Consider the following 21,947-nt stretch of genomic DNA (forward strand, 5'->3'; position numbering starts at 1 on the left):
CGAAGCGAACAACCACTTCACCTACTTCACGCTTGTTGGATTTAATTTTATTGTGGCATAACCTTTTGCTGACACAACCCCCTTCGTCAGGCCAGCCCCTGCCCCGGGTCGAGCTGTGGCTTATATAGTATAGGGGATATGCCGTAGTGGCTGGATCCGCATCCGCATCCGCATCCACATCCGCCCCCACCCCCGCCAAGCTGTTGCGCTTCCCTGGCTTTGTGTTGTCGCCTCCATCTCTGCCTCGCCTGCAGTAAAACTTATTTTATTGCGCTCTTATCATTAATTTTATGGCAATGCGGCAACTGTGCGACATTAGCGGTAATTGGCAACAACGATTTGCAAGACAGGCAACAAAACGCCCCGCCCAGAGCGCGCCGGAGCCACCCGATCCACCGGAGTAACCCGAAACCAAGTGCTGCTCCCCATCTATCACGCTCCCCGGTGTCGGGTACTATTAATTGAAATTAATGCCCGAAATATGAGAACTGATACGATGTTTAAGTACTGACGGCTGGGTGATGGCACAGGTGACATCTATTCGGAAGTGCTTGAAGCGCAGTAATGTTTTACGACGACAAAAATTAAATAAATAATACGGAAAGTATATTAGATACAATGATTATAAACTTGGCTTAAGCTTTCGTCTGCATTTTTTTATTAACTTTAAAACCCTTTTTACAAAATACAATTGTTTTCTTTTGTGCAGGCCGTTCAGTTTTTCTGCCCACGCCAACGTGGCATGTTGGTTTTAATTGAATTGCCAGCAAATTACCCCGAGCTGCTCGTATTGCACCAGCCTGCGGAAATTGCATTTCACTTGACTGGCGTGTACGGAGGAGCGAGGTCACCACGGGTCATTTGGAGTGATGCTCATTAAGGAATTTCAATAAACGGCCGGCGGGCGGCATAGATCACTCAGCCGGGATTCGAGCCCGACCTCATCTCCGCAGCGAGGCCCTTGGTAATGCCACTGGTATTGGGTCCTATTACAGATGCAGAATGGGCACTGAAATAAATTGGTATCAAGTTGGAATCTCTATATTTTAAAATACAGAAGAGAATATGCTGGTATTTTATTTCATATATTTTTTTGATCCTTCCTAAAGGATGTAGTTTTCTCTTTCGCTAGCTTTGAAACTATGTAATATATATCTTTGGGTACCTTAACGGCTATACCTAAGCTCCCAGACGTCCCCCCTTTCTTCTCAGTGCACTGCTGCAGTCGGCCAGCTGGGATGTTGACGTTGATTGGCGTGTGTGCTCGGCGCGTTGTGGTTGCGGTATTGGCGGTGACGGCGGTGCTCGTGTCGGCTTCCATTCCAAATTTCGTGGCATTTTTCGTTAGTTTATGACAAATGCGTTAGACTGTCACGCTGACCTCCCCCCTCGAAGCACCCCTCCCTCAAAGCCAAACAGTTTCGGTTTTGCAGCTAATGACATCACGTGCTTCTGGGGGACATAACGTCGTATAGATTCTACGACCCGCTGCCTGTCATCGATGGCGCACGCACATAAACAAAATACGTCAACTGTATCCAATGGTCCACTTCTGGGATTTGGTGGTGCCCCCGCATCCCGTCTCCCGTATTCCTCAACCCGGATCTGTAGTGGAGAAGCTGCCTCGGGTGTGCGAAATGTCTGGACATCCTGCTGTTGACAAGAGCCGTCCAAAATGTTTGCCTTCCCCTCATCCAACAAATCGGACAGCTTCCGCCTGGCATTGCGATTTTTTCATTAGTAACTATCGGTCGCGTGTCTATATCATATCCTTCGAGCAACGGTCGGGCAATATAAACAATGTTGTTGGCGAACTGTTAAAACAGCTCAAAGGACTCACAAGAATTGACGTTGAGATGATTTCCAATTGAGTGTTTGCCCTCTCACTATTAAGAGGGACTCTTATGAGAGCTTTTTGGGCAAAGGAATTCGCTAAAAATACTTGCAAGTCCTTGTGGTATCGGGACTTACATACCCATTTTCGGTGGAAACAGATTTCTTGAAAAGAATCGATTCTTTCAACATTAAACTAAAGCATTTGGGACGAATGCCACTCATGATTATGCCCGCTTCTTCGAGAGGTGATGAATGTGATTGGGCTGTCGGGAGCCCACTTTTGAGGTCTTAAGCAACCCTTACTCGGTGGCTAAAAATATCCCAGCCATCCGAACCCCAATCTCAACCTTTCGGCCACTCAATACAGCAATTTTGTATAAAAAGCCGCCGAGATTGCTGCCGTTGAAAGGCAGAAATCAATTTCCTTATCGGCCAGCACTAATATGTCAAATGTATGATTCGAGTTGAGGCCGATGCCGAGGTCGTCCGCTGCACAAGGGCAGCCAGGGAAAAACAAATCAATCCCCTGGAAAAATCTCCTTGGTCAACAAATTCTTTATCAGCTGATTGATGGCCGGAGATTTTCGGGCCCAAGAGTTATCCTAAACAGGCATACACATTAATTTCGAGGGTTTTTTAAGTGAGCCGAGATTGCCTTATTCATTAGTTGCGCTTTTGGCACAAATTCATTTTTAATGACAGCCGCATTTTACAACTCGGCAGATTTTGGGAGACTTCTTCTGGCATTTATGCTTCGCCCGGGGCTCTTTAATGTATTTTTCATGAGTTCTCTAAAGTGAAAAACTTTCGGATGCGTGCGAATAACTCATATTCATTGATATTCTGTCGTGTCTGAGGTTTCGCCTCTTCCAGATGTTTTTTCAGCGGACACACTTGAAGGAATTCGTGATTATTCAATTCATTTTAATTATTTAACATAGCAAAAATGTATTTGATTTAGATGGCTCATAAATAAATTTCTGGGCGAGCTGAAATCAAAGAAAAGAAGGCAGAGAAAACCAAAATTCCGGCGTCGTTTGATATTTTATGTCCCGCGGAGGGAGGCGTGAACGATTTGTGCCCACTCATTCCCAGGCGAACGAGTCCTGTGAGTTATTTATGAAAGTCCTGGCCCCAACGCCGCAACGCCAATGATCGTTAATCATAATCGACGCATAATATTTCGCCAGAGAGCGCCGGAAATCGGAACTAATTTATGTGGAAATGAGTTAATTTCCTTTGCCTGAATTGTGTGATTTTCTAGCGATTTCATCGCCGCCATGCCCAAAGTAATTACCAAGCACTTTCCTGCACAGCTCCCGGGGGGCAGCAGAGTGCCCAAATTAGGCTCAAGTTGATGTTGGCTGGCAGTTTTCAAGCTAAATTAATTATGACTTTTGTGTGCAGGTAGCTGGCAAATAAGTACACGCCAGACTTCCTCCGGGTCACGATTAAAGTTGAGGGTTGAGCTGGTCTTTTTCCGTTGAACTATGCCATTATTGGTGGCCAAAAACAACCACGGAGAAGGGGATTATCTCATGTGGCCAAAAACGAACGACAGGTTCTGTAATATTGCCACAGAATATTTAATTGTGATAATCCGCTTTAAATTTTTGACAATATTTACTGTGTATATACTGTACTTATTCCTCGCAAATAAAAGTAGTACTTTTCGCCTGAATAAATGCATGAGATTACAGTGTGAATGGCTGAGCCGGATAGTGTAAATTTAGTTGTATTTTACAGCTAATATACATATAACATTTATTGTTTGAGATAGCACTTTAATGGTCTATTAAATAATTAAATAATAATAACTAAAAATAAACCTTATTTAACGAAAAACAGAATCCATATTCTTCAAGCTCTTTAATGAAATCAACCAATAAAAGTGTGATAAAACGGAAGCGAAAATGAAGAATATGCTGCCAGTCGAAAATGTTTAAAGCGCTGTAATGGCATTAGGAAAAGTCCAATCTCGTCTCGTCAGGCCCCGCCCTTGACTTCCGCTTGACATGTCCTGGCCCAAGGTGTCCGAGGCCAAAAGCTGTCAAAATAAAGTTTTACAATTCACGCGCATTACGGACAGCACCCACAATCTCAGCCGCCCACCCACAGCACCACCCAACCGCCGCGGCGGGTGGTTCGGCTAATTTGAGCGGTGTTTGTTTGACATTTCAGGCGGAACAGCCGCAACAAGAGGCCACACGCGTTCCTGTCACTCGGGGTCACTGCGAAATGATGCCGAGTACATGAAAAATGTATGGGCGGAAACTCGGAGACGCTTCCGGGCGGTTTTCGCCTAATGGAAATGTAATTGTCAATTGTAAAACAAAATCACGCAGAAAAGCAGTCAATTCATGTTAGGTAAAGTTTAATACTTAAGAACTCCGTGGTATAAATTTTATCTGCGTTTGTGAAACAATAAATCAGCGAACAACCTTAAATATTTGTATTTAATATTATTATTATTAAATTGAAATCTTCTTTGTTTTTGAAAACTGGTTTTTATCTCCACTGTAGATATCTAAAAACATTTTTTAACAACGAAAGATTCTAATATCGATAGGAAGAAAAACTTTAAATGAAAATACATTAGCATTTTGGGGTCAGTTTGTTTGGGCTGAAGAAAATCCTTTCCCGGATTTGTAATAAAAAGTTTCCATAAACACCTGAGACACTCGCCCACCCAACAAACTCGATGGCCAATTTTCAATTGATTTTCTTGACTTGCTCGGCTGGCTCTTCGCCGTTCCTGCTTAACGCTGACAGATTGTATGCCATTTTTTTGCGTTGTACTTGCAACAATATCGAGGGGAAAACTTTGCCGGTGAAAAGCAGCTGAAACAAGCAGCTGAAAAACTGCTCAAAAACTTTGACAACTTGCACAAAACTTTTACCAGCCGTGTGACATTAGGTGAGAGTTGGCAGAGTCCTGCGAGCCTCCTGCTGCTCAACCCTTGGATATTTGGGGCGGCAGCAGCTGAAGCCTTTATTCGTTATAAATCACAATGTAATCATAAATCGCTGCCTGCACATAAATTACAATAAGAAACAAATGACAAGTCGGCGCGGTGGTTTTCTTATGAGTTACTTTTTTTCGGATGTCGAGGCGCTGCAGGACATCCCAGTGCAATTTGCCCAGTGTCCTGTGGCGAGAAAAGTGTCCTCGCCTTGCGCCTTTTCCGGCAAACATCAATTTGCGGGGAGCCCATGGGTCTAAGGGTCTAACATCTATAGGCCCAAAAGTGTTTTATTATAATTTTCCCACATCAAAGAAATGTTATTTGTTTGTTTTTTTATTTTTAAATCCCTTTAAATTTTATACTCTATGTGGCACCAGGCTAACATCTGCACTAATTTAATATACTATTCCACCCCACTTGTTCGCTATTTAAAAACAGCCCGAAGGAGACTCCAAATGGCCAGAGACACTTATTTTATTTTGCATAAGCTGGGCCACAGCCACACCCCATAATTTAGCCACTAGTCAACGCCTCGGGCTTTGCGAGGGGAGGGCCGAAAAAGATTTGGCTTCCTCCTTGAAGTTGCGAGTGGCACTTTTGCTTTGTAATTTATGCGGCCTAAATGAAAAGCGTTTTTCCAACAACATTTAATTAAGTTCGGGGGTGTGGGGGCGCCCAGGTAGAAAATGTTCAAAGTTAAACATGAGAATTAAAATGCCAGGGCCCCAAAGAGGAATGATTTTTTTGTTGGCTGGCCGATGTTCATTTAAATCGTTTTCGTGTTTGGAGAGTTATTTAAAAAGCTCTTACTCGCAGAACTACAGTTGGGACACTGAGAGAAATGTTTTGTGAAGTTAAAGTCAACAAATGTTGGTCCAAGGTTTCCATAAATAAAAAAGAATAAAATGGTATGCGCACTTAAAGCAATACATATTTTAAATTAATAAATTATACTTTCAACATAGCTTATTTTCAAAGTTAAAAATGTAAATCTTCAGTATAAAAAGTATGTTTTAGGACACCTCACCCGTTCCTATGACATCCTGGCGGGTTTTTCTCCGTGCACCCAACTATGCTGGCGTAGTCGAAAACCAATCAAAATACCTGCCACCCGGCTTGACCCCTGGGAATTGGCAAGTGGGGCCAATGACTAGCGCAGGGATCATCATTATCCTCGTCATTATCAGCCGGAGTGGCGGTGGTCAGGAATTGGGTCGTTGTTGCTTTTAATGTGCCTCGGTTGCCACTTTTGCTATTATCAGCAGCGTCAATGTTTGGTGATAACAGCCAGCGGCAGCGCAGCAGCAGCGCCGCCCGAAACAACAACAAAGCCCATCCTGCGCGGCGACTGCGACGCCGGCAGCGCAGCATCGGCTAATGGGCGAAGGCAGCGCTGTAATCCCGCTCCTGCTCCTGCTCCCTGTGTGAGTGTGCGTGAGCCGCATGGGTGTATGTGTGTAAGTAGGGCTAGAATATGTGGAGCAAGTTGCGCTTTGTCCGCTGCCAGGAATTCGTGAACTCTGAATGTCCACGAGCGGGGGCCGAAGCACAGCATCGGAATTCGGCCAACGCTCGGCTTCGTCCTCGCGGCGCAGGCGCAGGAGGGAGGCGAGAGAGCCAGGCAGAGCGCGCGAGAGAGCGAGTGGCAAACTGTTTCACTTCCGCTTCGCTGATGCTGCTGCCGCGGCGCTGTTAAGTCCTAACAGAGCTGCGCCCACTGCTCTGTTAGATGGAAGGTCCTGGGAAGCAAATCATTCAAATTGGGCCAAATAAAAAAGGACTTATTTCAAACCACAAAATATATAATATTTTTAATATATATAAATATATTTCTTCTAATTTCTTAAATTTAAGCGTAATTTAGGTCCAATGCTGAACATTTTAATACTTTATTAAAAAAAAACAAATGGAATTTCTCTACAGGCTTTCATACTTTTTTCCCATGCCGGTAAATTATTGCCCCAAGTTTTAGACATTCGACATCAAGATAATATAAGCTTTTCTTATTTAAAATTTTAGTATAACAACATTTTCTACTCCCTAAAAAAAATTGTTTATTATATTTAAAAATATATGAAAGTTCGACTTTAGCTCTAATACTTATTTTAAATAATATTATTTTGAGTGTTGTACAAATTTAAAAAAAAAACCTAATTACTAAAGGTATCTTAGTCAAAAGTTTAATATCTTTTTAAAAAGTTCTAAGCTACTTTACAATGATAATATATATATATATATATATGATAAATGGTGACTTCTTATTAGTTATGTTACTACACATTTTTCATAACCAAAAATAAGGCATTTGGGTATTTCCTATCAATTTTAGTACCTAGGTCTAAACACAATAACGATAGAAAATCGGATTGAATAGGTCCATGCTAGTTGGGGTTCCCTACCCGTGAAACCTTCGAGATTCCTTTGCAGCACCAGGCACTGGCCGTTCCGATTCCACCGCGTTCCGCGGGGCTCTCGCGAAGGAGCAACACCAACGGTCCAGCAACAACACGAACAGCACGGCGGCAACATATTGCAATGCACGAGCCGTTTTACAGCCGTGCAACGTCGGAAAATGCCGATGCGCTACGCAAATTGCAGGCTTCGTGGAAAGCGGAAAATGCCCGCCTCGTGTCGGGGCTCTCTCTCTTCCGCCGCCCGTGCCACTCGCTCTCTCTCTCGCGCTCGTTTAGCCGAGATTTTGCTTAATGTTGCTGCTGTGCTGCTGCTGCTGCTGCCGCTGGTGTTGCTGCCGCGGCTCTGCTGCCGCTGGCGGAGCTGCCTTTTTTGCTGCCGCGAAGGACTTCTGTACTTTTGGGGCTGTGCTGTTGGTCCTTGGGCCATCGCTCGTTCAGTCGTCGTTGCGTGTTGTAGGTGGCCTGGTCTACTCAGCTCCGTTCTGACTGCTCCTCCTCCAGCTGCCACCGCCACCGCCACTGCTGCTGCTGCTGCTGCGGCAGCTGCTGCATCTGCAACCTGCAACACTCACACCACGGCAACAGAAGTAGACGCGTCGCGTTCAGTCCTCGTCCTGCGGCGTAACGTCATGTCGCGTAGTGTTCGGCCGCATAAAAAAGCAAGCCAGACTGTAAGGTGACTGAACCGATCCTTAACCCATCACCATCCTCCTCCCCACTCAAGTGCCGTGGATGTGTGTCAATTAAAAAGTCTCGTCTCAGTGAGTCGCGTGTTTAATTTGCGGCACGTCTCCCACACACTCTCACCGACAATTTAATTAAAACGCCACAGACAGACCCATAAACATCGCCCAACTATCCCACCGACCGACCACCGCGTGCAACTCAATGTTAAACACAATATTGCGGTAAGTCTGCGCTCACATTATTTTTAACTAATCAACAAATGGAAAACATATATTTGGCAAATTGCTTTTCATTGGCTGTGAATTTGTTGATCCTGATGGATTTTATTGCTGCGGTTATTGGCCGGGGTATGCAAATTGCATTTTAATTAATTACGTTTGCACTTTGGTGGGCATTTCAATGAAGTTATGGTTGGCCTTTTTTAATTTTGATTCTATGCGTGAACTTTGTTTAATGACATGGGAAATTTGTTTAGTTTTTGTGGTGGAAGTTAGCGGGATTTCCATGCTGTTGCAGCAAAGGGTAATTTATTGCCATAAAGTTAATTAAAATTGGCTAAATCACGCAATTTTTGCACGCCATGTTCTTGAAAGTCCCATAAACTAATGACAGGAATTAGTAATGCAATTCATAAAATCATACAAATTTTTAAAAAATTTAAAATGTTGTTTACGATTTCCCATATCAAAAAAATGTAATAAATATCTGTTAATTTGACTTTAAACATAGTAAAAATGTCTAAGAAAAAAGTAGGAAGAGATTTTATTATAAAAGCTTTTGATTAATACGCTCTCTTGGGGTACAGAGAATTTAATATCCAAACATTTTTTAACTGTTATTTTTTAAGTATCTTTCATAAATTAGAAATATATAAAAAATTTTAAATGCAGCCTGACTTCATTTTTCGACAAAAATATTTTGTAAACATTTTTTAAACAGTTTTAAATTGCTCAATTCTTGTGGCTTTGGACATTTCAAGAAATTTCCTCATTCCCAAGAATTTTATTTTCTTTCTTCTGGCCTCGCTGCACACGAAACAAATTTCATTAGAGCGCAAATAAATCAGCTTAGAGTGGGCAATAAAAGCCAAGGAACTGGCTGGGAGTTTCAGAAAAAATTACAATGCATTACGCATACGCCAGGTGCGACAAATGTGAGCAGGGAAGCGTGGCAAACGCGAGTAAAACAAATGCCAGCTCCTGCGAAAGTATACAACTGACTTTAATCAGTTGCCAACTCGTTGGCAGACATTTAATTGGAAAAATCAGCGGCATTAAATGTATCTGGGCCCGGCTAGAAGACATTCCTCGCCCGTCTATTCCAGCCTGGCTGTCATTACACGGAAAATTAGATGTGCTCCGCTTTTAGCCTCCTCTGACAGCCGGCAAGTCTGGCTGTGACAGTAGGAGGAAAGACTTCCTGGCGAACGCGTGTTGAAATGCAAATAAAACAAAGGAAAGCAGGAAGCTGGGCGAGAAAGTACGGCGAGCACAAGAATGTATGTAAAATAATAAAAAGCGACATTTACGACATAACATGGCAGCATATTACACGGAAAACAGGCGCAGGATGGAGGAGGACTCGCAGTGGCACACACTGCGTATACGTACTCGCATTACAATGTTTCGCACTGATTGTTCTCTGCCAGGACCTCCCCTGCCCGCCGCCAGTTGCCATGCAAATGTATACAAAGTAATTATGCGCATCTGTGTGCGTGTGTGTTTTTCTGCTCTGCGCGAGTGTGGGTGTGTGTATCTTGTAGTACTACTCAAATAATTGCCAAACCACACACGCAGCTCAGTCTGCGCTGGCTGCCAGGCAACAAAACGCCTTTTAAAAGGCATAAAAACAACAGGACGAAAATCACACACGAAATAAACGAACAGGTAATGCTCTCCAGAAAACCTTCAACAGTTTTTATCAAGGGAATACATTTAATTAAAGGGAAAAATGAAACAAACATGGTAGTTAAAAATAGTGACTAAAAATAATATTGAATACCATTAGTGGTTTAAGAAATAATTTTCAATTTTAATAATTATTCAAGCACGCATAAGTCATATATATGGAGTCGATACTCTGGTAAAATAAATATAAGTCAAGCCAAAATTCTAAATTCTCTTTACTTTCAAAAGTCACACAACAAAACGGTGCCAAGCCTCAATGGTCTAACCAAGTGTATAACTTAGGAGTATCAGACATGCTTGAACAACATTGTATCTTATTAACAAAACAAGGTTGTGTGCTATGTGTTACACACCCCACACAGACACACCCCCCTGTCGCCTCGTTGCAAAAATATTCAAAGTATTGTTGGCCGTAATTTTGGGATACTTTTCCGAGGAGCAGCCAGAACAAGAACAACACAGGCAGACGGAAAACAACATGGAAGAGTTTCGTCAGAGCATACGCCATGAATTTTCATTTAATTAGGCCGCCCTTCCACTCCAGCCCCGCATTTGCACAGCCTCTCATCTTATCCTTTTGATGGTTGGGCAAACTTGTAAAAAAAGGAGAGTGTATTGCAGATGCGAGAGTAGAAACCCTTTTCAGCTTTATTGTTTGCATGGGCTCGAAGGCTCGCAGCTGGGGGACGGGGGACGCAAACACTTTCAAATGATTTCATTTTCCGAGAAAACCACACAGAAGGAGAGGCCGAGAAAAGTTGACCAATTTGTAGGCCAGGTTTTTCGTCCACTATGATCGGCAACCACATCCAGGACAGACACTGAAACCAATTAATTTTAAGTTGTTTCCAGAACCCGGCCTTCCATCGACTCGGTCTCCCTTTTGTCTGAATAATGAGCGCTCACTTTGCAAAAGGTGTCGATGGGGAAAGGTTTTCTTTGGTTTTATTTTTTTATTCTTGGGTCGCTTTGTTGGGCTATCTATTTTCAGGGGCTAATTGAAGTCTGGACGCCGGCAGACAGAAGACCGAAAAAGGTCGTAACGATCCTGGGGGGATATAGATATGTGGACACTCGAACCACCGCCTTCATCGGGCCACCTTCAGCAGCCCATAAAAGTAGGCAATACAATTTCCAAGTTTTCTTTTCCTGCCCCGCTTTCCCTTTTGAAATTTTCACACATGATTTTTTCATAGACCAATTTGCACACATTATAAGTTTGCAACCGCAAATTGCCACACCCCTTCGGGGCATACCGACAACAACAACAGAGGGAAAACGGAGAAAATAAACTTTTAGCAATTTTCCTTTGTGCTGAGGCGTAGGAATTTCCAAGTGCCTATAAGCAGACTCCTGGCGCAGCTCCTGTTTCCCAGCTCCTCTCGGGCGCAAAGTAAATTTCTATTATGCCCCGAAAACAATTTGTGTAAAAATAGAAGTATAAGTAGCTGGAACTTTTGCACACAGAGAGCCAAACCTGATCCCTGTAGGCTCCATTGTTCTACTATTTATATTCAAAAATATGCGGGGTGATGTAATTTTTCTCGGTGTCCTCATAAGTCCATCAGCCCAACAAACTAGACAGGCAAGCAATTATATGCTACTTTGGCTACGCTTGCGTAAATTAAAGCTGGGAATTATCAGCAAACACACAAGCAGATTAGGGGAGTCCTTCGTAGCCAGTCGCCACATCCTGCGGAGCGTATGGACAACGCTCCACAACGCCAGCACTCGCCGTCAGCACAAATGTCTTCATATATTTCGGGCGGGCCCCAAGCCGCAAGACCATAAAATTAAACTAGTGCATAATTAAACACTCGCAATTAGGCGTAATTTACTTGGTGTGTGCGGGTGAGCAGTCGAGGGTGTACTCGTATCTGCCATCGCCACACTTTCGCCACATTAGTTTTTAATTAAAAAATTTCCCAAGCTCACAATTTGTGAACCTCTTCCTGCCCGTCACTCTGACATTGCATTTTATTCGAGCCTTTAATTGAGGTCCCTTGGGCGAACCAATTGTTTTCGGGCCCCAATCTTTGGCACTTGATTTTTGCGCCCCGTTGAGCCCCAGAGTTGGACCAAATGAGGCAGCAAAATGTTTATACACATGTCGTTTAGATAACAAGATCCTTGGAAAACCAGCTGAGTGGGAGGAAAAACTATGCACAGATAAGCAGTGAACAAGAGAAAGAAAATGAAGAGAAAGGAAGGGAAAGCCAACAAGGCATAATCAGCAAGAAGCAAAGAGTCAAAGCTTCGCGCTGGATCCGTTGTAAACAATTCCAAGTTGTAATAATTAATCCAACAGATTTACAGCATAGAACTTTTCGCGAAGCGGTTTCATTACTCAAAACTTGCTCTAAGACAGCGGGGGAAAGCGGAAAAGCGTAATTCCGGATTTTCCCGGCGGACCGCGGCTGTGTTGTTCTTATTGCTTAATGCAAAGACAGCTTATTTTTTATGCAATGCCAGTGCCAGCAAGATAGCAAACAGCCAGCAAACTGCTAAAACCAACGCGAATTGTACTTAGTATGCAGACAGACAAGCCAACTGACTGACTGACTGACTGGCTGACGGACAGCCATTCATTTCAATTCCTAGCAAATAAATCTCATTTATGCTGCTGCCAAGTCAAATATTTATGCAACGAGGGGAAGATTTCGCATTGCAAGTAAATTAATTAAGGGAAAAACGGCGCAGCGCGATGGGAAAACATCTCAAGGTGGCTGAGCGCATCTAAGCCGATTTTCCCCTTTCGCAAAAGTGGGCTGCCCGGATTTTCCGAGTCCTGGGGCCTCTCGAGGCTTCGCCCACAATTTGCATAACATTTTGCACTGCCAATTGTTTTGGGCCCGGCCTAATTGACAGCTGACAAGTTAATTAAGGTTAATTAGTGGCCTAATTGATACAAATGGGTTGAAAAGTATTAGGGCGAGTGGGAGAGAGAATATAAATCAACCGTTCTTCCTAAAATAACCTAATTGGATTAAAGAAAAATGGAAGTTGGCTAAAGGTATTATTAAGCAGGTGGAAATTAAAGTAACAAAACTCGTTTAAAACCTTTTAAACTTGTGCAGCACTTATGTATTCATTTAACTTTGAAAGAAGACCCTCAAAAAATTTCAATTAAAATGTTAAACTAACTTTCCCTTTAGTTTGGGTCTGAGTGGTGGCCAACGAGGAAAATAAATAAGCCTCCATTAGCGCCATCGATCAAGTGTGTGCTTATCGCGATGGCTGCCTCTTTTTCCAGCTGAGACGGGTCGATGGCATTTTATTTGGGGAACTGCTCCAGCCTTCGTGTTTCGGCCATTTGTATTCGTGTTAAAATCAAATATTTTATCATTGGGCCAAACCTCAGAAATGTAAATATTGGCATAAACATTCAAAAGGCCGCGCAGGGAATGTGGATCCCTCGGAAAAAGGGAAGCCGTATTGAACACACCCCGAAAAAGGGAAAATGTCGAAAAAAAAGTGTTTGCCGCTTTGAATTTATAACCACAAGGCATCAGGGCTAATAATCGAGTAGACGCCCCACAAGCCTATATAGATGTATATACACAGGTACATAAGCCACCAGATTCAGGTATTTAGTACATAGGGAAGCAACAGAAGGCTCCGGAGGCGGCAGGTCCTGTCAGTTGGGGTGTAGAAATTCAAACCTAATTTTCCGCCTTTCTCTTTACGCTGCCGCATTTGTTTTTCCTTTTGCGACAGGACCTTTACCTAATGTCGCCCCAGGCCAGACCATGTTAACCCACAAAACCGAAGGAGAGGGTCGGGGTCGGGGGTCGAGGGTCCAGAATTTTAGCATAAATCACATAAATATGCAGCGGTTGAAAATGGCAAAGCAGCGGGATAAGCAGCCACAGTGACGTGGATTTGTGCCGGGCATCTCGTCCTGCTGCCCCGCATCCTTGTAAACGTGTTCAGCTGCCGTTACTGCCCGTGGCTCAAACAGGATTAGCTTTTAATGCCCTTCGGTTATGTTATTTACAAATGGCTTTTCGAATGATGCGCCGCAGTTTTGGGGATCTCCTGTTCTCTTGCCCGCCACGGTAAAATTTAATATCCTTCTGGTTGTAGTTGCCATCAATCAAATGTGCTTGCCCAATTTATTATTCCCCGGCAGCTTAGTGGGTATTTAATTTGATTTCCTTATCCGCTCGTTGGATTACTTGAGAAGCTAAACATAAAATCAGCTTTAAGCCAATAATTCTTTTGAACAAGCTCAGACTTCTAATTAAAACAATACACTACATATGTTTATTAGCAAATAGAGACCTATTAGTGCGGTAACATAACACCCAAGCCTTCAATAATCCTCTGCAAAACGGCCTTTCTTGTGAATTTAATCTCTTCAAAAATCGTATTTTCCCTCCTCCCGTATATTTAATTTAAGCTGTCTTGGGTTAAAGGACATACATATTTTCGTTGACGAATTCAGCCATATTTTTGCACGCGAAACAGCATTCAGACAGGATGATATTTATTTTGTACATACGTTTATGAATTTGCGAAATGCCAGCGGGCAGGCTGATGTCTCCATCGCATTCGCTACGTCTGTCAGCGGGATTTTCCTGCTCGACTGCTCGACTGCCTGCATGTCCTGTGTCCCGTGTCCTTGCCATCCTTCAGCTGTCAGTCAAGCATTCAACACACGCGACACAGCGCAAGAGATTCATAATTGTTGCACATCCAATGGCATTCTCATTCCCATTTCGATTCCCGTTCCCAGGACACGACGATCATCATCACCATAGCTGGCTTCATCATAACTTTAATGCATTGTAATTGTGTCAGCGTCGTCAGCGTTTCTGTGCACTCGAGAAAACGACAGTTCATAGAAAGGAGATAAAAATTAAATAAATAAGAAAAAAAGAAAATAATCACATTTCTAACTATAATTATTGGTTACTTATATTTATAAGAACAGAAAAAATAAATTTTGAAATGACCACACCCCTGTTTCCCTCAGTGCACCAGTATCTTTGTAGTGGCGACAAACTGCAATGCCATGTTACGTATACGCAGTGTTGTGCCCGGACAATTTGCGCCGCAATCTGTGCCAGAACAGAGCGTTCGTCGTTGCCTCACTTAACGGCTTAATATATTGTTCCGGCAGCTGCGACTGCCATGGCATAATATCCTTGCACACACACAGAGACACCGGCACACATGAGTGCACATGGCACGGATGAAAAAATATAGACAGCAGAAGAGTAAAAAGCAAAGGCGAAACCCAATCCAATGCGCTTACTTTTATGCGCAGGCATACTTAATATTTATAGTATAGTTTGGCATAGTCGTGTGTGTGTGTGCGAGAGCGGCTATTCCGTAATTTAATTACAAACTTTACGCCATTAATTTAAAACTTTAGGCCAACTATCGAGCGCAGCTGCCGCACGGAGCAGACTTCACGTGCCACCAAAAGGGGTAGCCCCCACAGCCACCCCGATGTCATCCATACCGTCTCCGTCCCACGGCCCTGCACCAGCCACCGTATATGCAGACCTACAAATACCACATGCTGTCACCGGCAGGACAATGGATGTGCAGCTTCGCCTGGTGTATGCGCTCGCAACATATTGAAAAGCCAACTCGGCCATTTGTCAGCCCGGAAACGCGTTCAACTTTTGTAATTAGACGGAGTGCAGGAGGGGTGTTGAAATGGTGTCGAAGTTGCTCACTTTTCAATAGCTGTTTTTATAAGTTGTAATTATTAATTTTTTTTTACTTTAAAATGGGTTAGCAAAAAGTAGATGTTTTTCACACGTTTTAATTATTAATGTATTTAAAGTGGGTACTTTTTTTAAACATTTTTGCTTATGGCAGTACCTTTGCTCTTTTTCCTCATACTTTTAACCAATGCAACTTAGTGTCATTTATTATATTCCAAAAATGTCAACTTCAACCAGATAAAAGCGCATTGGCTTAAAATATTCAACAGCAAAAATAAACCGCCAAATGGAAAGCAAGCGACGAAAAGCAGCCACTGGCAGCGCATTTTTATCATATCGAAGAAAACAGCAGCCGCCCGAGCGCACAATATTAATGGAGTTTCCACCGGGCTCCTTATGTATACATATAAATATGAATTTTTCCCGACTTGCAATTTTTGTTGGCTCTCGCTTATTATGTAAATTTTTAAGCTCACCTTTTTGGCTGATTTATGTCGCTGCCGCTCTGGCAAAAATTTCATTAAAACTGCAATGCAGCCACTCAGCCTGATGAAGTCTCTTTCGTCCTGTCTGGCGCTTTTATCTGCCCATAATGCCTGCCAATTGCATTTGCCAGGACCCGGCTTATCTGCTGCTCCCTCCACTTCCCCAGTGCTCCTTATCGGGCTGTAATAAATCAACTCATCCCCCCATCTTCGTCCTTTCCCTGTGCTTTTAACCTTAGACGCATGGCATCATCTTGTCAATGTCGCTGGCAGTTCCCTTTTTTCTATATATACATCCGTCGAGTTCAGGCTTTTCGACACATCATTTTCTATGTTCTAGGTGACGACAGCGAATGAGAAATTTCCCTTATTTCCAACCGTCATTGATTGAGTTTTCCTCGCTTTTTTCTGGCTTTGAAGTGCCATATCATCAACTTGAGTGGTCGGAATAGAGTTCGTAAGTTTATGCTGACACAACCGAGTTTTCAGCTGCATTTGGCTAATGTGGCAAGTTTGATCATAGTCTCTAAACTTGCCACAAACTTTGAAAGTTTTTTGGGAGGCAATTAACTTAACATAAATGTTTAAACTTGGCTTTCGGCGAGGAGATGATTTGTTGAACATTTGCTTATGTCCTAAAACCAAACCTCAGCATAAATTATATAAGCTTACCTAATTTGCCTGGGATTTATGGCCCGATGATTATTGCTGCTCTGCAACAATGTCGTTTAAACTTTGATGTACATTGAAAACATGATTTATTGGTTAAGCCTTGCAAATCGTGTGTCTTATTTAATTAATCTCATTAATTTAAATATTTATATTTTTTCTTGATGTTCTCAGTTGTTTTCCCCATGGGTAACCAGTCAGGCAACCTGTACCTATAGTTTGAAATAATTTCCTTCCAGTACATAAATTACATTTCAGATAAATGTGTGAGCCTGGAAAATTAACATAATCGCTTAATGAATGTGTCGACATGCTGGCTTAAGACTGGCCATTTGCTAATGAAGCTATGGCCAGCTGCAGAGTGTGCTGCATTGATAAGACGCAGACAATGTGGCCACGTCTTCAAACTAATTAGAGTTAGCAAAAGCAATTAATGCGCTGCTGCGAGTCGTGCATATTAATTAGTCAGCCCTAATCGCATTAGAGTATTTCGGGGCCCAGAACTTCTGGCAGAAATCAATCAGATGGCCTCCTGCAAGTTTTATAAATGCTGCCAGACTCTCGAAGTCCCGATGCATTTTGCATGTCGTCAGCCATCCGGCTGCGTCCTGCTCCCAGTGTCCTGTCTCCTGCGTCCTGTCTGTGGCACTTGGCCTGCTCGTTTATTTAACACTGATTGCCAATGCACACAGAGATTTTGGCAGCACGGAGCTTTACTTTGGCCCCCAGCTGGAGCCGACCTCAGCAAACTGTGAACTCCGGGTATCCGATAACCTCTCGACCCGAGTGCCTCCCTCTCCGGCAAAATATTGTCTTTAAGCGCTTTTGGCAATTGCTTTCCAGTGTGGATCTGCTCGTTCTCCTTTTATCTCTGCCCGAGTGACATCTGCTGGGAGCGGCTCAAAACAGTTTCAATTAGTCGAAATCTTCCACAGATTCCGGAAATAGAAATTCGTTTATTCAACCCCCATCAAATGCATTTAATTGACAGCCTGACATGCGAGTAATGAACTTTGTTATGCGCCATGCCACATATTTGTTTATATTTATAAAGGAGCACTTAAAACGGTCTAGCGAAATATTAATGTTTTTCGTTTCAATTTGCATTGGGAAAATACTCGTGTTTTCCAAAATTTGCATGCCAATCATAAACGTCGAATTCAAATAGCAGCAGCGGGAAAAAAATATGAAACAAAAGTGCGGCCACTGCAGAACATTAATTGAGTTAATTTATAGGCCAGGTGCACAATAAATTTCCAAAACTATAAAACAATTTTCAGGATGTCTGCAAAAAAAAACGTTGCATAATTTATGGCTACCAAGCGATAGCATCGTGTAGTTTACGTCGGAAAATTCCATTACATATTGATCACTTGGCTAAGCACAAAAACCCATTTGGCCACACGACAAAAAATGTCAAATGGAAAAGCAGAAGGTTGCTGGCCATTAAATGGAAACCCTCCGCAAGATGGGAAAAAGTATCTTTTCAATCAACTTGAGACGGGTTAGCGCCAAAGCCAAGGCAAAAGGTTGAGCGAAGAGTGCTGAAAAAGGGGACTCGAGTTACTGGCAATTTATAGAGCTTAAAATGAGGGGCCAGCCAATTTAATAAGGGTCGCAAGGAGCAGCATCCCAGGGTATTGGCTTGCCATCTTAAAGACCATAACTCTATACCTGGGGCCGAACTAATTGAGGCACCTCCCAGGGCAGACAAACAGTCGCAAACCCACTTCGGATCACTTAAAACTCGAGATGAGCACAATAATGATGATTCGGATCAATGGCACTTGGCAAATCTAACTAAAGTTGTTTGCTCGTTTGCCCGGCTTCCAGCCAATTGTTATGCAAATAGCCAAGTGCTTTTCCCACTCTCGAGCCGTAGCAGCGCAAATTTTTAAAATAACCCACACTCCGGCAGTTGGGAAAATGGGAAATGGGAAATGGCAAAAGGCAAAAGGGTAGCAAAGTTCAGCCAAGGCAAGCAAATGGGAAATGGCTGTGGAGATTGCTGGAACCTCACTAAATCAATATGGTGGTGGTTCTGCATTATGTGGTCTCCGCCCTGGTCCAGGTGTTCCAGGGTCCGGACTCTGGAATCCTGGCTCCCTGCCCTCCTCGTCGTGGGCCACAAATCAACATTTGACTTTTGCATAAATTGCAAGAAGCAACAAAATTGCTGAAAAGAAGAAAAGTAATTTTCTCGCTTTCGTTTGCAGCTGCAAAATTGTGCACCACTGCCACCCACATTTTCCCCCACTGGATTCGGCCCCATTGTTGATGATGCTCCTCCGCCTTTTCCACCGCCATCTCAGGTGGCTCCTGTTGGACGGTGATGCCACTGGGAGCGGACAGACTGCTGCGGTTCGCCTGGTTGGGCTACCTGCACATTTCGTTGTTTACCCCCATTGCCCCTCATGTTAATAAGATGGGCGGCAATTTGTATGCCACTCAACTATATATAAAGATAGTGCACAGGGAAAAAATGGTAAAAAACAGTCAACCTAGGAGATTAAATGGATATTTTAAAATGGTGAAATATAAGAACAAACAGATTTTGAAATAAAAAAATCGATAGTATGCTTGTCGTTGGGTTTGTGTATCGATAGGCACCAACATCGATAAATTCGATAATAAAATCCGATAAAATTAAAAAATATCTATAAAATCGGAAAAAAAATTAAAGAAATGTTACTCACAACCTAAGTTTAGATAAATAAAATCTATCTAGAATTTATAGCCCTTAAAGTAAATCAAATTTTTATAAAAATACCGCCGGGTTTTAAAAAATGTATCTACAATCACATTTAGTCCTTCAAAATGTAAAAAACCATATCATAAACGAATTTGTATAATATTTATTGTTTTTAAGTGCTCCTGCCGATTTTTTACCCAACCTCGTAAACAAAGTTTTTTAAAGATTTCCAACTTACTCTCCAATTTTAATTAGTATTATTCAATTTATTTTAAATCTACGAAAAATAGAATACCTTTCAGTGTAGTCTGTTGTTTTCTTATAGAAATAGTTTGCATTTTTTCCAGAAATGGCTGTTCTTTCATTTCTATGGAAAAATGCCACTGCATCCGACTTAATGCGTATATGCTTCGATTTGCATTTCATTACCTGTTCGAGTTGATTGCAAAAAATTTCAAAGAAAATGGGATGAAAGCTGCTGCCTAAGAAGTGAGCCTGGACGTATTTTTTTCTGTAGCAGGGTTGCAGCACCCTCCACTGAAAGGTGGCAAAGAGGAAAGGTGAAAGCGGCAGTAACCAGAGTCCAACGATGCCGAGCAAAACTCAACACAATCTGTGCCAAAAGCCGTTGCAAATCGAGCTGAATCGAGCCGAATCGATGTGCGAATGGGCAAGGACAACAACAAGGACACGGCAGCAAGGACAAACAGAAACAGGAAATGGACGTTGTGTGCTCGAGTTTGCTTCCGCCTTCCTTCTTTTGAAATTCAATGCGTCGCTTTTTGTTGATCTGCAGCAGGAAGAACGCATTGTAAAGTCGTGGGTGGAGTGTGGGAATGTGGGCGGGAGTGTGTGGGGGCGTGTCACTGCCCAGAGCAGCTCTTTGTCGTTGCCGCTGCAAATGCAAATTTGTTCAAAGTTTATTGAGTGCACGTGACGGCAAACAAAAGTGCAAAGTTTCCCTCCTGAGCTGGCTCTTTTTATAGTTCCCCCTCCCCCCACCATGCTACCAAAAATTTTGAATTGCAAATTTCTTGGCCAACTTAAACATACCTTTTTTATACGTCTGTAAGCCGCCTTAATGAGCCTAATTTGAATAAATGGGTTGCCAGCTTATATGCTAATTTTTTGTCCAATTTAATTAAGGTCCTGGGTCAGGTGAGAATTTAAGTACAAGTAAGGTAAAAAAGTTTTATTCAAGATATAAGAGTATACAAATTTATGCGGAAAAAAGAAAGGTGGCTGCTTTTAATTAAACAGTTTGGTTGTTTCTTGAGGTTATGGCAGTGGCCTTAAAATTGTAGTAAAGTTCTGAAATCTTATGATAAAATGATAAATTCTTAAAATGTTACATGCTTAAAGCTGCAATTCAAGCTACAAAACATACTCAAATCAAGGAGAAATCGTACCATTCCATTAAACCCAACTTTCGCCAAATTGAATATGCAACTTTGGCATATCAGCTCGCCCGAAAATAACCAGATTGAACAACCAGAAAATCTTTTGCATCATTGCAGGCCAAAACCGAGCTGAAACGACCAGATCAATTCCCAGCCAGAGAGCGAAAGAGATGGAGGGATTGATGGAGAAAGAGATAGAGGATGGCCAAAACCTAGCCCCAAAAATCGATAAAATGGTAAGTACTCGCCCGGGCGAATTTCTTTTTTTGGCTGCTTGCTTATTGCAAATGCTTTTATAAATTTTATGACTCAATACTTCCATTGTGGCAATGGACGATGACAACGACAAGAACGACAACGACGACATTTAACCTACAGACTTTTGTGGAAGCACTGAAAAGATGGCATTGCAATATTATGCGCCATCCAGCGAATCTAACCGACTATAATTTTAAAGCCACAAAATCCGAGGAATGGGTTGTGGTTCTTTTGTGAAGAACAGAAAGGGGTCAGAAGAGGGCGGGGTCCAGACTGTCTGCCAAAGTGAATTTGTGGCTCTGAATCCGAATTGCGCACAAGTCGAGCACGAGTTTGCAAAGGCGAAAAAAGGAAAACCGAATCGAGCAAGTGGAAAATCGAAAAAATTACAGTCTACTCTCCTTTTTTTTTAGCTTTTTTTTAAACTAGGTTAAGGCAAAATATAATGTTTATTATAAAGCAGAAAGGTTGCTAATAAAAAACTTATTTTTGTTTCTATTTTTAAATTAAAAAAAAGCTATATTTAATCTTACATTTCGATTTCTACGTTAAACACAAATCAATTTTTTACTCCCATTATATTTCTGTTAAATTTAATTACCCAACATACCTGACCGTATTCTCCCGGCAAATGTCACAAGTTTTGTAATTCAATTGATGTCGCTGGCCCCAGGCGGAAGTTGAAATTTCAATCAGCTGGGGCACAAAACGAAAATAATCTGCAATAAAAATGTTTTCCTTTAATAAAAATTCAATTTCCTTCAAGCGACACATGTTGCCGAGCTGGGAGCAGGAAGCAGGACCAGGGATAGAAAAATCGTTCGGCCAAAGTGGGTGGAAAATGGAGGAAAAGCGAGCCTGGAGCTGGATCCAGCTCAACCATCAGCCGGATGCAGTTAGGCAAAGGCATCGCAACGCATCAGCCGACCTCAGGAGGTGTGGGGGCGGCGGG

General features: G+C 42.5%; 1 long non-coding RNA gene across 1 annotated transcript in view; it reads left to right on the forward strand.

The window, feature by feature from the left end:
- Positions 1-7,689: 7,689 nt before the first annotated feature.
- The window catches only part of LOC108034368 (uncharacterized), a 40,650-nt gene continuing 26,392 nt past the window's right edge, over positions 7,690-21,947 (forward strand). Inside the window, exons 1-2 of the long non-coding RNA XR_001768719.2 lie at positions 7,690-8,124; positions 20,855-20,973. This is a non-coding gene — a long non-coding RNA (uncharacterized LOC108034368). The remainder of the gene's footprint in view (positions 8,125-20,854; positions 20,974-21,947) is intronic.

Source organism: Drosophila biarmipes, chromosome 2L, assembly GCF_025231255.1.
Source record: "Drosophila biarmipes strain raj3 chromosome 2L, RU_DBia_V1.1, whole genome shotgun sequence".
In the NCBI taxonomy this organism is placed as follows: domain Eukaryota; kingdom Metazoa; phylum Arthropoda; class Insecta; order Diptera; family Drosophilidae; genus Drosophila; species Drosophila biarmipes.